The sequence below is a fragment of the Physeter macrocephalus genome, chromosome 21, assembly GCF_002837175.3.
Source record: "Physeter macrocephalus isolate SW-GA chromosome 21, ASM283717v5, whole genome shotgun sequence".
In the NCBI taxonomy this organism is placed as follows: domain Eukaryota; kingdom Metazoa; phylum Chordata; class Mammalia; order Artiodactyla; family Physeteridae; genus Physeter; species Physeter macrocephalus.
The window spans coordinates 17,394,826-17,408,178 of NC_041234.1; the positions used below are offsets into that span (position 1 = coordinate 17,394,826).

The 13,353-nt window shown below is 36.6% G+C and overlaps 1 long non-coding RNA gene and 1 pseudogene across 3 annotated transcripts in view; one reads left to right on the forward strand and one right to left on the reverse strand.

The window, feature by feature from the left end:
* Nucleotides 1-5,183: 5,183 nt before the first annotated feature.
* Nucleotides 5,184-13,353, reverse strand: part of LOC114484724 (uncharacterized) — a 237,075-nt gene continuing 228,905 nt past the window's right edge. The window contains exons 3-6 of one of the 3 annotated variants that reach the window (XR_003677941.2): nt 8,800-9,710; nt 7,197-7,321; nt 6,784-6,984; nt 5,184-6,428 (exon numbers count right to left, since the gene is read on the reverse strand). This is a non-coding gene — a long non-coding RNA (uncharacterized lncRNA). The other 2 variants (XR_003677942.2, XR_003677940.2) reach the window with 2 other exon arrangements.
* On the forward strand, nt 7,341-8,806 carry LOC112062385 (lysosome-associated membrane glycoprotein 1-like; annotated as a pseudogene).

Genomic DNA, 13,353 nt, shown 5'->3' on the forward strand with positions numbered 1-13,353 from the left:
AAATGGTAATAGGAACATACATATTGATAATTACCTTAAATGTAAATGGATTAAATGCTCCCACCAAAAGACACAGACTGGCTGAATGGATACAAAAACGAGACCCATATATATGCTGTCTACAAGAGACCCACTTCAGACCTAGGGACACATACAGACTGAAAGTGAGGGGATGGAAAAAGATATTCCATGCAAATGGAAATCAGAAGAAAGCTGGAGTAGCAATTCTCATATCAGACAAAATAGACTTTAAAGTAAAAACTATTACAAGAGACAAAGAAGGACACTATATAATGATCAAGGGTTCGATCCATGAAGAAGATATAACAATTGTAAATATTTATGCACCCAACATAGGAGCACCTCAATACATAAGGCAAATACTAACAGCCATAAAAGGGGAAATCGACAGTAACACAATCATAGTAGGGGACTTTAACACCCCACTTTCACCAATGGACAGATCATCCAAAATGAAAATAAATAAGGAAACACAAGCTTTAAATGATACATTACACAAGATGGACTTAATTGATATTTATAGGACATTCCATCCAAAAACAACAGAATACACATTTTTCTCAAGTGCTCATGGAACATTCTCCAGGATAGATCATATATTGGGTCACAAATCTAGCCTTGGCAAATTTAAGAAAATTGAAATCATATCAAGTATCTTTTCTGACCACAACGCTATGAGACTAGATATCAATTACAGGAAAAGATCTGTAAAAAATACAAACACATGGAGGCTAAACAATACACTACTTAATAACGAAGTGATCACTGAAGAAATCAAAGAGGAAATCAAAAAATACTTAGAAACAAATGACAATGGAGACACGACGACCCAAAACCTATGGGATGCAGCAAAAGCAGTTCTAAGAGGGAAGTTTATAGCAATACAATCCTACCTTAAGAAACAGGAAACATCTCGTATAAACAACCTAACTTTGCACCTAAAGCAATTAGAGAAAGAAGAACAAAAGAACCCCAAATTTAGCAGAAGGAAAGAAATCATAAAGATCAGATCAGAAATAAATGAAAAAGAAATGAAGGAAACAATAGCAAAGATCAATAAAACTAAAAGCTGGTTCTTTGAGAAGATAAATAAAATTGATAAACCATTAGCCAGACTCATCAAGAATAAAAGGGAGAAGACTCAAATCAATAGAATTAGAAATGAAAAAGGAGACGTCACAACTGACACTGCAGAAATACAAAAGATTATTAGAGATTACTACAAGCAACTGTATGCCAGTAAAATGGACAACCTGGAAGAAATGGACAAATTCTTAGAAATGCCAAAATCTGCTGTGACTGAACTAGGAAGAAATAGAAAATATGAACAGACCAATCACAAGCACTGAAATTGAAACTGTGATTAAAAATCTTCCAACAAACAAAAGCCCAGGACCAGATGGCTTCACAGGCAAATTCTATCAAACATTTAGAGGAAACGTAACACCTATCCTTCTCAAACTCTGTCAAAATATAGCAGAGGAAGGAACACTCCCAAACTCATTCTACGAGGCTACCATCACTCTGATACCAAAACCACACAAAGATGTCACAAAGAAAGAAAACTACAGGCCAATATCACTGATGAACATAGATGCAAAAATCCTCAACAAAATACTAGCAAACAGAATCCAACAGCACATTAAAAGGATCATACACCATGATCAAGTGGTGTTTATGCCAGGAATGCAAGGATTCTTCAATATATGCAAATCAATCAATGTGATACACCATATTAACAAATTGAAGGAGAAAAACCATATGATCATCTCAATAGATGCAGAAAAATCGTTTGACAAAATTCAACACCCATTTATGGTAAAAACTCTCCAGAAAGTAGGCACAGAGGGACTTACCTCAACATAATAAAAGCCACATATGACAAAGAAACAACCAACATTGTCCTCAATGGTGAAAAACTGAAACCATTTCCACTAAGATCAGGAAGAAGACAAGGTTGCCCACTCTCACCACTATTATTTAACATAGTTTTGGAAGTTTTAGCCACAGCAATCAGAGAAGAAAAAGAAATAAAAGAAATCCAAATCAGAAAGGAAGGAGTAAAGCTGTCACTGTTTGCAGATGACATGATACTATACAGAGAGAATCCTAAAGATGCTACCAGAAAACTACTAGAGCTAATCAATGAATTTGTTAATGTAGCAGGATACAAAATTAATGCACAGAAGTCTTTTGCATTCCTATACACTAATGATGAAAAATCTGAAAGTGACATTAAGAAATCACTCCCATTTACCATTGCAAGAAAAAGAATAAAATACCTAGGAATAAACCTACCTACAGAGACAAAAGACCTGCACGCAGAAAATTATAAGACACTAATGAAAGAAATTAAAGATGGTACAAAAATATGGAGAGATATACCATGTTCTTGGATTGGAAGAATCAACACTGTGAAAATGACTCTACTTCCCAGAGCAATCCATAGATTCAATGCAATCCCTATCAAACTACCACTGGCGTTTTTCACAGAACTAGAACAAAAAAAATCTCGCAATTTGTATGGAAACACAAAAGACCCCGAATAGCCAAAGCAATCTTGAGAATGAAAAATGGAGCTGGAGGAATCAGGCTCCCTGACTTCAGATTATACTACAAGGCTACAGTAATCAAGACAGTATGGTACTGGCACAAAAACAGAAATATAGGTCAATGGAACAGGATAGAAAGCCCAGAGATAAACCCACACACATATGGTCACCTTATCTTTGATAAAGGAGGCAAGAATATACAGTGGAGAAAACACAGTCTCTTCAATAAGTGGTGCTGGGAAAGCTGGACAGCTACATGTAAAAGAATGAAATTAGAACACCCCCTAATACCATACACAAAAATAAACTCAAAATTATTTAAAGACCTAAATGTAAGGCCAGACACTATTAAACTCTTAGAGGAAAACACAGGCAGAACACTCCATAACATAAATCACATCAAGATCCTTTTTGACCCAACTTCTAGCTAAATGGAAATAAAAACAAAAGTAAACAAATGGGACCTAATGAAACTTAAAATCTTTTGCACAGCAGAGGAAACCATAAACAAGATGAAAAGACAACCCTCAGAATGGGAGCAAATATTTGCAAGTGAAGCAACTGACAAAGGATTAATCTCCAAAATTTACAAGCAGCTCATGCAGCTCAATATCAAAAAAAACAAACAACCCAATCCAAAAATGGTTAGAAGACCTAAATAGACATTTCTCCAAAGAAAATACACACATTGCCAACAAACACATGAAAGATTGCTCAACATCATTAATCATTAGAGAAATGCAAATCAAAACTACAATGAGATATCATCTCACACCAGTCAGAATCGCCATCATCAAGAAATCTACAAACAACAAATGCTGGAGAGGGTGTGGAGAAAAGGGAACCCTCTTGCACTGTTCGTGGGAATGTAAATTGATATACCCACTATTGAGAACAGTATGGAGGTTCTTTATAAAATGAAAAATAGAAATACCATATGACCCAGCAATCCCACTACTGGGCATATACCCTGAGAAAACCATAATTCAAAAAGAGTCATGTACCACAATGTTCACTGCAGCTCTATTTACAAAAGCCAGGACATGGAAGCAACCTAAGTGTTCATCGACAGATGAATGGATAAAGAAGATGTGGCACATGTATACAATGGAATATTTATCAGCCATAAAAAGAAATGAAATTGAGTTATTTGTAGTGAGGTGGATGGACCTAGAACCTGTCATACAGAGTGAAGTAAGTCAGAAAGAGAAAAACAAATACCGTATGCTAACACATAGATATGGAATCTAAGAAAAAAAAAAGGTCATGAAGAGCCTAGGGGCAAGACGGGAATAAAGACGCAGACCTACTAGAGAACGGAACTGAGGATACGGGGAGGGGGCAGGGTAAGCTAGGACAAAGTGAGAGAGTGGCATGAACATATATACACTACCAAATGTAAAATAGATAGCTAGTGGGAAGCAGCCGCATAGCACAGGGAGATCAGTTCGGTGCTTTGTGACCACCTACAGGGGTTGGATAGGGAGAGTGGGAGAGAGGGAGACGCAAGAGGGAAGAGATATGGGGATATATATATATATGTATAACTAATTCACTTTGTTATAAAGCAGAAACTAACAAACCATTGTAAAGCAATTATACTCCAATAAAGATGTTAAAAAAAAATTAAGTGAGATAGGACTCTCTGGCCCAATATTATAAATATACACGTATGTGTGTGTCTATATATAAGTGTGTTCGTGTATGTAAATATATATGTAAATTATTTACCAAAGGAAAATACTCTGATTATGAGTTTCTTATTAAGCTTATTACAATGAAAAGTAACACTAACAGAAACCAGACAAATATTTGGCGAAGATAAATTGTTAACCACTAGCTATTTCTGCATAAACTTCGTCACCTTGACAAAAAGTAAATCAAAATAAACTAAAGTAAAACAAAATGCACACTGAATTTTGGATTCTGAATACTCACAAATTTGTACATTTAAAAGTCATTTTCTGGTAGCATACGAGTAACTGACACTTTCATTTATAACGATAACGTATCAATATACTGATCTTTAAAAAAAATGTTTTTTGTATCAACACTCAAACTACAAGTAACTTCAAATCCTAACTCATCCACATATGGAGAAGGAAAGGAAAATATTCATAGTGAAATAAAGCTAGTACCTGCTAGATAACCCTGTAATGTGTTCTTGATGATTATTTTTCTCAGACTAATGATGTGATGATCTCTCCTAACACACTCTACAAAAAAATCATTTGCTATAGAAAGACATCACTGACTTGCTTCAAGTGCTGCCACGTAAGAACACCAAAGGAAACAACCCATTTCTTGCCACACAGTTGATTTCACTGCTTGAGAAAACTACAAATAATCATCCCAGCCTTCAAAAATCCTTCAAAACCGCATCACCAAATTAAACAATTCCATTTCAAATGTCAAAATACGTTTTAACATGCAACATTTGGTTAGTGAAATTTTTCTCCAACATTTGTAATGCAACCAATTTAGAAGTGTAAGTTAATTAAAAATGAATGAAATATCTCCATTCAAAATACCATTGAACAAAGCTCCAATATTTTACTGGATCTTTCTTAAATGTTACATGTTATTGGGTTGATCTTTGTGTTTGGCGCAAAGAACAATGACTTTTGTTCGATTCTTCTGTTCCTTCCTTTTTTGAACACAGTTTATTTGGTAAATAGATGAGACCATATATACCATAAAGTATCATGAAACTCTAAGACAAGCTCATTTTTTGCCATATGACTGATTCTTTAATAACTTGACCCAGGAATAGCTACTAGGAATTACTGTGAGACGGGAGAATTATTTCCTTGATTTTCCCTTTCCACTCCTAGAAAACATGCTCTTAATATGGCCAAGGATTCCTTGGGCAGCTACTCTTCCTTTCCCACCAAATTTGGTCTATTTTCTAAATGAGAAGCACTTAGTTACCATGGCAACAAGCTTTACATAAATAGGTCTATAGAGCACCTAGCTTAGTCTAGCATTTGCTAATAAGCATCAAATGAATAACAAAAGCAATATTCAGGCAGTCATATTTAAGAGAGGAAAATATGTATTCCAAAACACATTCTACAAAGCCACACAAATGCGGGATATAATTCAAGTGCACGTCAACATGAAGTATTAAACTGAACATTAATTCTAAGTAAATCAGAGCCTTGTTATCTTTGTCCGCTATCATTTTTAGGTCCCCATAAATAAAAAGAACAGGACTGTACATCCTTGGAGAACACATATTGGATAGATATAAAACCACGGATGTCAATATCTGCTTCTACCATTAAATCAATGAACATATTAAAAGAAAATAAAGCAGTACTTTATAATGAAACACAGCTCTACCTCTCAACTACGGGACACTTAGTTCTTCATTGCAAAAGACAATAGTTTGCAAAATAACTTTGAAAACAAACCAGAGCTACTTCAAGTCAGCCTATATTTCGGTGTGTCAAATCTTTGGAGTATTACTTACATGATGAATGCAATGAACCACCAAGACCCTTCTTCAAGGAAGGATCTTGCCCCAGATCTTTGCCCCAGCTTTCATCTGTCACCCACTTCAGGGAATGCCTCTACTGTAAAGAGACACTTTTTTCAAGGTCATACCCTTCCTGGGTCAGCCCAAAGCCAACGACTGATGAAAGCAGGAGTGTCAAGTACTGGCCTTTTTGGCCCATCATGCGTTGATCCTGGCTCTCCAGGGCTCCCCCATGGTGACATCTGAGGCCCGGCATCACAAACGACTGGACTTCTCCTGCTTCCTTCTCTTCCCTTACACAGGGTTTGATCACCAGGCCATCCCTTTACTATTATGCAAACTAAAATCTCCATCAGAGTTAGCTTCTTGAAGAACTAAGGGAATTAAGAAAAGCATAATAAGGCAGTTGCAGGAACAATGACATCACTGTCAATGATTATTTTCAAAGGCAAAATAGAGCTTTTGAATTTTTCAGTAGCTGACATTGTCAACTATTAGGTTATGGCCCTAAAGGAAAACCTCACCCATTCAGTCACACTGGAGTAGAACACAGATATCTAAGTTTGAAAGCTTAAAAATAGTAACAAAACCACCACAAGAGGGGGCTCACATAATAGTGTTCACAGAGCAGGCAAAGCAGTCTGTGCCACCATGGTCTCCATCTTGGCCCAAGCAACAGGGTGCATCTCAATTTTGCTGACATGTTCCTTTTTTTTGCCATATCCTTACCCCTGGATTAATGGTCTTTTTGCCTATTTCCTAACTTCCAAATGTAGGCGGATACAGCAGAGATCCTGGCAGATGGTGGCGGTGCAGTGGAAACCCACCTGGCCCTCCTGTTCCAACCCTTCCTGTCCCTGGCAGCCCTGGGTGGTATTTGGAGGGGGTAACTGCTCATGCTGCTGCTTTCATGACCAAGGCACAGGACATCTGCAGTGTTTAAGATGAAAAGCGGTTACTGAGCATCTTGCACAATGGATGACTTCTCAAAGCTGCTTTCTTGAGGAAATATTACACAAAATTGATGACAAAAATGTGACCTTTGATCTACCACCTAATGCAGAAGTACTGAATAGTAGCCGCTGTGGTTAAGAGAAAGCTGATGCGAGTACAGTGACTGCTTTTGAAGGATATACACTGACCTTCGATTCCATAAGGAATGCAACACCTTACAGTGTCCATCTGTTCAGTTTTGGTTATAACTTGTCAGACACAACTATTTCTCCCAATGCAAGGACGAAAGGAATCAAGATTGTGGACTCTATACCTGACATCAATGCAGACATCGATGAAAAAGAGAGACATGTCAGAGGCAACCAGATACACACAAATAAGGTAACTATTAAACTCTGTGAAGGAGCTATCCAGGAATACCTTTCAAATAACTTCAACAAGGAAGAAATACTCTGTAAGCAGAGACTTTCCCAATAACAGTCCCAAGGCCCAAGCCTACCAGTTCCCCAGAAAGTCCACCTGCTTAGAAGTACACTATGTATAGCACGAATGGAACTGGCCTGCTTATAGCATGGGCTGACGAATGATTATCACCTATGAGAAAAGCTATAACGCAGTTGTGACAAGGGCATTTAATATCAATCCAAATAAAGCCACTGAGCTATAATTCTCATTTAGTGACACTGGAACTCCTCAGCGAAACTGTGACTCCTCTTGTCTTCAGTGTTGGAAGAGATGCAACTTCTAGCCTGCTTTTCCTACAAGGAATCCCGTTAAATCCGACTCCACATGGCATCAGAAATTCCACTTCTAAAGCTTCCAATGGCTCACCGAGAGTCTTCAAGCCACCGCTGGCAATTTCCCTAAGTGCAATCCTGAGGAAAATATTCAAGTCACAAATGCACCTTCCGTCAACATTTTCAAAGTTTGGATGGGTCCAGGCTTTCAAGTTTGAAGCTAACAAGTTTGGATCTGTTGAAAAATGTTACTGAAATGGAAATACCATGCTGCGTTCTATTGCCATTGGGGGTGCCCTTTCAGGAAATGCCCTCTTTGTCCTAATTGCTTACCTCATTGGCATGAACAGAAGTCATGATGGGCATCAGACGGTTTAGCATTTGAAATTACTTTCCACCACTATATATCAAGAGCAATTGCAAGAGGTTATATTCATTTTCCCTGAGTTAAATTAGTACTGAAATGGAGATATACTTTCTTGTAAACTTTTTTTTAACCAAGTCTGCTTTATCAAAAATGAAGTTAATCTTGCAACGTTTACTATACATGAAAGGTTAACTGTTGAAATAGTGGTGTTAGTGTTGCTACCTGGTTAAATATTAACATTTACCAAAGTAGAACTCTAGGGTAAGGAGAAGAGCGCTTTTCTAAATTGGCACTGGCTCCTTTATCTTTTAATGTTTTTAAGATCCTGGCATTTACTTTCTTCATTCTCTATTCTGATTTAGGCCTTATGAAGTCAAAGCCTTGGGTTTTAACACTTACAACTGATGAAGGATAGTTAACGGCTATACTGACACAACTAAGAGATTCAAAACAATAGAAGAAAGAAAAATCTAAAACAAAAGTACTCCAAAAACATGAAAATTTCAAATGCTTAAGCTAAGTTTTAAAAATCAGGAGAGGCATAACTCAAAGAGGGATGAACAGCACAAAATTCAAGCATTACAGAGTCAACTGGACTTATCCTTTGGCATTTTTATATTCTGCCACTTAAAAACTGGCACTTTTAACTAAAATACTAAAAAAAAAATGGGTGCTATTTTTACTTACTATGTATTTTGTAAAGCGATTTTCAGTCTTCTGTTTCAAGTTCAGGGTGATCCTGTTTCTGTACTTGTAGGTAATATGGGTTTCATTGTACTGCTTTATCCACTTAAAGCTGGGTTGTGACCGTACACTTAAAGGATCAGTTCATATGCAATTCATTGTTTGTAATAATGCTGACAGAATTCTCGTGCTTGTTTGTGTGGAAACCACAACAACAGTGAATGTCAATCACCACTGATCTACGGCCAGGCATTGTACACTGAAATTTACATCTATTATCTTCCGTTCTTTATTTGTACTCTAAATATGCTTCTTACCATTTTAGAGATAAAGAATAACTTACACATGGTTATAGGATGAACTGAGATTGAATTCCTATCTTATTGACCTTAATGTTCAATATGTAGGTTTCTGCCACTCTGTACACTGCCTCTTTTGGCATCAGGAAACAATTTTAAATAAATATATTTCTATTTTTTCAAATATATACCTAACTGTTCCTAGGTTGATATAGTTTCTATTCTCTTGGCCTGCCACAGGACTGGTTTCTCAGAGTAAAAAGCCCTCCGCTAAGCCCCTGCAAAGACAAAGTCCATGACAGACAGCTCCTATTGCTCCAACATCCACAGGACCATTTCTACTCATCTACAGAATCTTTCCTCTTTGCCATGTGCCTCAGGCCCAATATTGATCACACTCTACTTCAGTAGCATTTTCCTAGGCATTCTTAGCATTTTATGTCTTACTGTCCTGCTGACTGAACTCTGGCTTGCTGCCTATTTCACCTCCCTACCCTCCTCCAAATATTTTGTTTCTAGTGGAAGCAGAAATGGTATGACAGCAAAGCAAAGAGGCCCTGATGACAAGTATGTCCCCCAAAGCTATAGGATTTTCTGTGTGACAGTCGACAATTCCTAAAAGAAAAAAAAAAAAAAGCTTTTGTTAAAAAGAGGCATTTTAAAACTAAAAATGATGTCAATTTTATTTTATTTAGTTTATTACTCATCAAGGTCTATTCTTTAGACTATATAGGCTGAAGAACTATGCCACTTAGGACCCTTCACTAATATATGGTGAAGGCAAAGCTAATTAATGATACAAGTGCCTATTCTCAGCCTGCCTGCCTGCCTACCTATCAACTGATATATCATCATCTTTTTCTCTCATTTCTTCTGTAATACTCCAGTGTTAGGGGCAATGGTGGCAAACAGAGTTGAGAGATCAGACTAGCATTTGTGGTAATAATTGGTTTTGTCATTAAAGGATGGTTTATTCCATGTCTAAAATTTACTAGTACACAACTGAGCTCTTTATCTCTAAGTAAGTGAGATAAAGAAACAGAAATATGGTATGATATTGCTTATATGTGGAATCTAAAAAAAATGACACAAATGAACTTATTTACAAAACAGGAACAGACACACAGGCTTAGAGAAGGTGCTTATGGTTACCAGGGGGAAGGATGGGGGGGAGGGATAGTTAGGGAGTTTTGGATTGACATGTACACACTGCTATATTTAAAATAGATAACCAACAAGGACCTACTGTACAGCACTGGGAACTTTGCTCAACATTATGTAATAACCAAAATGGGAAAATGATTTGAAAAAGAATAGATACATGTATAATTGAATCACTTGGCTGTACACCTGAAACTAACACAACATTGTTAATCAACTATACTCCAATATAAAATAAAAAAGTTTAAAGATAATCTGCAAAAAAAAGAATAAGAAAAATAAAAAATATATATTTTACCTTCAAAAAAGAGTTGATTTAAAAGTTTCTGAGTAACAAGGAAAAAGAGAAAGAAATCACTTGCCTGAAGGAATAAATGTTTTCATCTTACAGTGCTTTAAAAAGCACAACTTGGAAAGAGACATGAAGATAAGCACAGGTCTTTGCAACAAATTGTGTTGGGAAGATGATATACACATGCAGAAGAATGAAGTTGAGGGCTTCCCTGGTGGCGCAGTAGTTGAGAGTCCGCCTGCCGATGCAGGGGATACAGGTTCGTGCCCCGGTCCAGGAGGATCCCACATGCCGCGGAGCGGCTGGGCCCGTGAGCCATGGCCACTGAGCGTGGGTGTCCACAGCCTGTGCTCTGCAACGGGAGAGGCCACGACAGTGAGAGGCCCACGTACCACAAAAAAAAAAAAAAAAAAGAATGAAGTTGGACCCTTACTATACATCATATACAAAAATTAACTCAAAGTTGATCAAAGACATAAATGTAAGAGTGAAAAGCCATAAAACTTAGAAAACACAGGGGAAAAGCTTCATGACATTGGATTTAGCAATAATTTTTGAAAATGACACCAAAAACACAAGTAACCACAAAAAAAGTGTCAAAATTAAAATATTTATTCATCAAAGGACACTACCAACAAAGTGAAAAGGTAACCCACACAATGGGAGAAAATACTTGCAAGTCACCTATCAAATAATTTCCAAAATACTCCAATGAGTCAACAACAACAACAAACAAGCAAACAGCATAATTTGAAAATGTTCAAAGGGCTTGAAGATATTTCTCCAAAGAAAATATACACATAGCCAATACGCACATGAAAAGATATTCAATATCACTAGTTATTTAAAAAGTGAAAATCAAAACTACAATCAAATGCCACTTCACACCCTTTAAGATGGTTAGGAGGATGGATGGAGATATATACATAAAACAAGTGCTGACAGGGATGTGGAGAAATTGGTACCCTTGTACCCTGCTGGTAATAATGTAAAATGGTATAACCATATGGAAAATAGTATGGTAGTTCCTCAAAAAAATTAAACCTAGAAATTAGCATAATATTCAGCAATTTCACTTTTAGACATGTACCTAAAAGAAATGAAAGCAAAAACCTGAATAGATATTTGAATACTCCTGTTTCTAGAAGCATTATTCACAAAAGCCAAAAGGTGGAAGCAACCTAAGTGTCCATCAATGGATGAATGGATAAACAGAAAGTGGTATAAACAAACAATGGAATATTATTCAACCTGAAAAGGAAGAAAATTCTGACACACATCATAACACGGATGAACCTCAAAGCATTATGCTAACTGAAATAAGCCAGTTGCAAAAAGGCAAACATTGTATGATTCTGCTTATATGAAGTACCTAGGGTACTCAAATTCATAGAGACAGAAAGTAGAATGGTGGTTGCCAGGGTCTAAGGGGAGGGGGTAAAGGGAAATTATTATTTAATGGGTAGAGTTTGTTTGGTAACATGAAAGGCTCTGGAGGTGGATGGTGATGATGGTTTATTTAATATATTTATGTCACTGAATATTCACTTAAAAATGATTAAAATAGCAAATTTTATATTAGGTACATTTTACCACAATAAAAAGATAAGCATAAAATTGATATTTAAATACTAAAATACTACATTTTAAATACTTGGCCCACAAATGAAGAAGCAAAAACACTGGAATATACAGTACTTTCGATGACTTTAAAGCTAAGATTAGCAAAAGTCAACTGACACTGAAAATAAGTTATAATTTAACAACATTCAGACATGTGTCAAGATATAATTTTATATATATATATATCACTAATAGTTAATTGCAAACATAATCATTCAGGAATGAATCAAAAATTTTCTTCTGAGTGGTAATGAGATTTGTGACGGGGGCCAGTCTCATCTTCCTGCTCAGACACACGTATAGAAAATTAATGAACTTAATTTCCGAAAACAGAAAAATCAGTGTACAGGTAGGGAATCAGCACAGAATGTAAGAGAAGAAAGGGGAAGAGAGAGAAATAAGGAGGAAAAAGCAAAAAAGAGAGGAGAAAGGCAAAGAATGGAGAGAGAGGGAGAGGGGGAGGGGGAGAGGGAGAGAGAGAGAGAGAGAGAGAGAGGGAGAGGGAGAGGGAGGGGGAGGGGAAGAGGGAGAGGGAGAGGGGGAGGGAGAGGGGGAGGGAGGGGGGAGAGGGAGAGGGAGAGAGGTAAGAAGGCACAGTGTCAAGTCACCATTATACATATTTTCGCTTTGCAACTAAAGTCCTTTCACTCTTTAGTGGAGGGTAAAATTATTTCATCTCCTGTTGTAGTTCATGAATCTAAAATTGCAACAGTGCTCACAAAGCAATTCTGATGATAACAATGTTTTGTGACACTTTAATTCAATCAGATCAATGTAATTAATTTTTCCAAGTCATTAAATCACCTTTTACGAAGTATATTACCTTTATTTCAATTATTAATTCAATTTAATGAACATTTCAAGCTCTCTTTCCTCTATCTTTCCCTAAGCTATCATATGTGCTTCCTTATACCTCACCACTTCTTTTTAATTTCCAAAGAGCAACAGATTCAGGACATAAAGGAAGTAAACCAATAAGTGGAATTCAACACATCTTGAAATGTGTCCAGGAAGAATGATCATATTAATGGAATAAATCTTGGAAAATATTTAAGGCTAGAACGTACATGGATACATAATGCCAACAATAAAGAATATAAGTGTTTCTTCTGGTTTCATGCATTCTGACAATGAAACTAAAATTTAATATTATAAATTTCAAATGTCCAAACAGGAAGAACA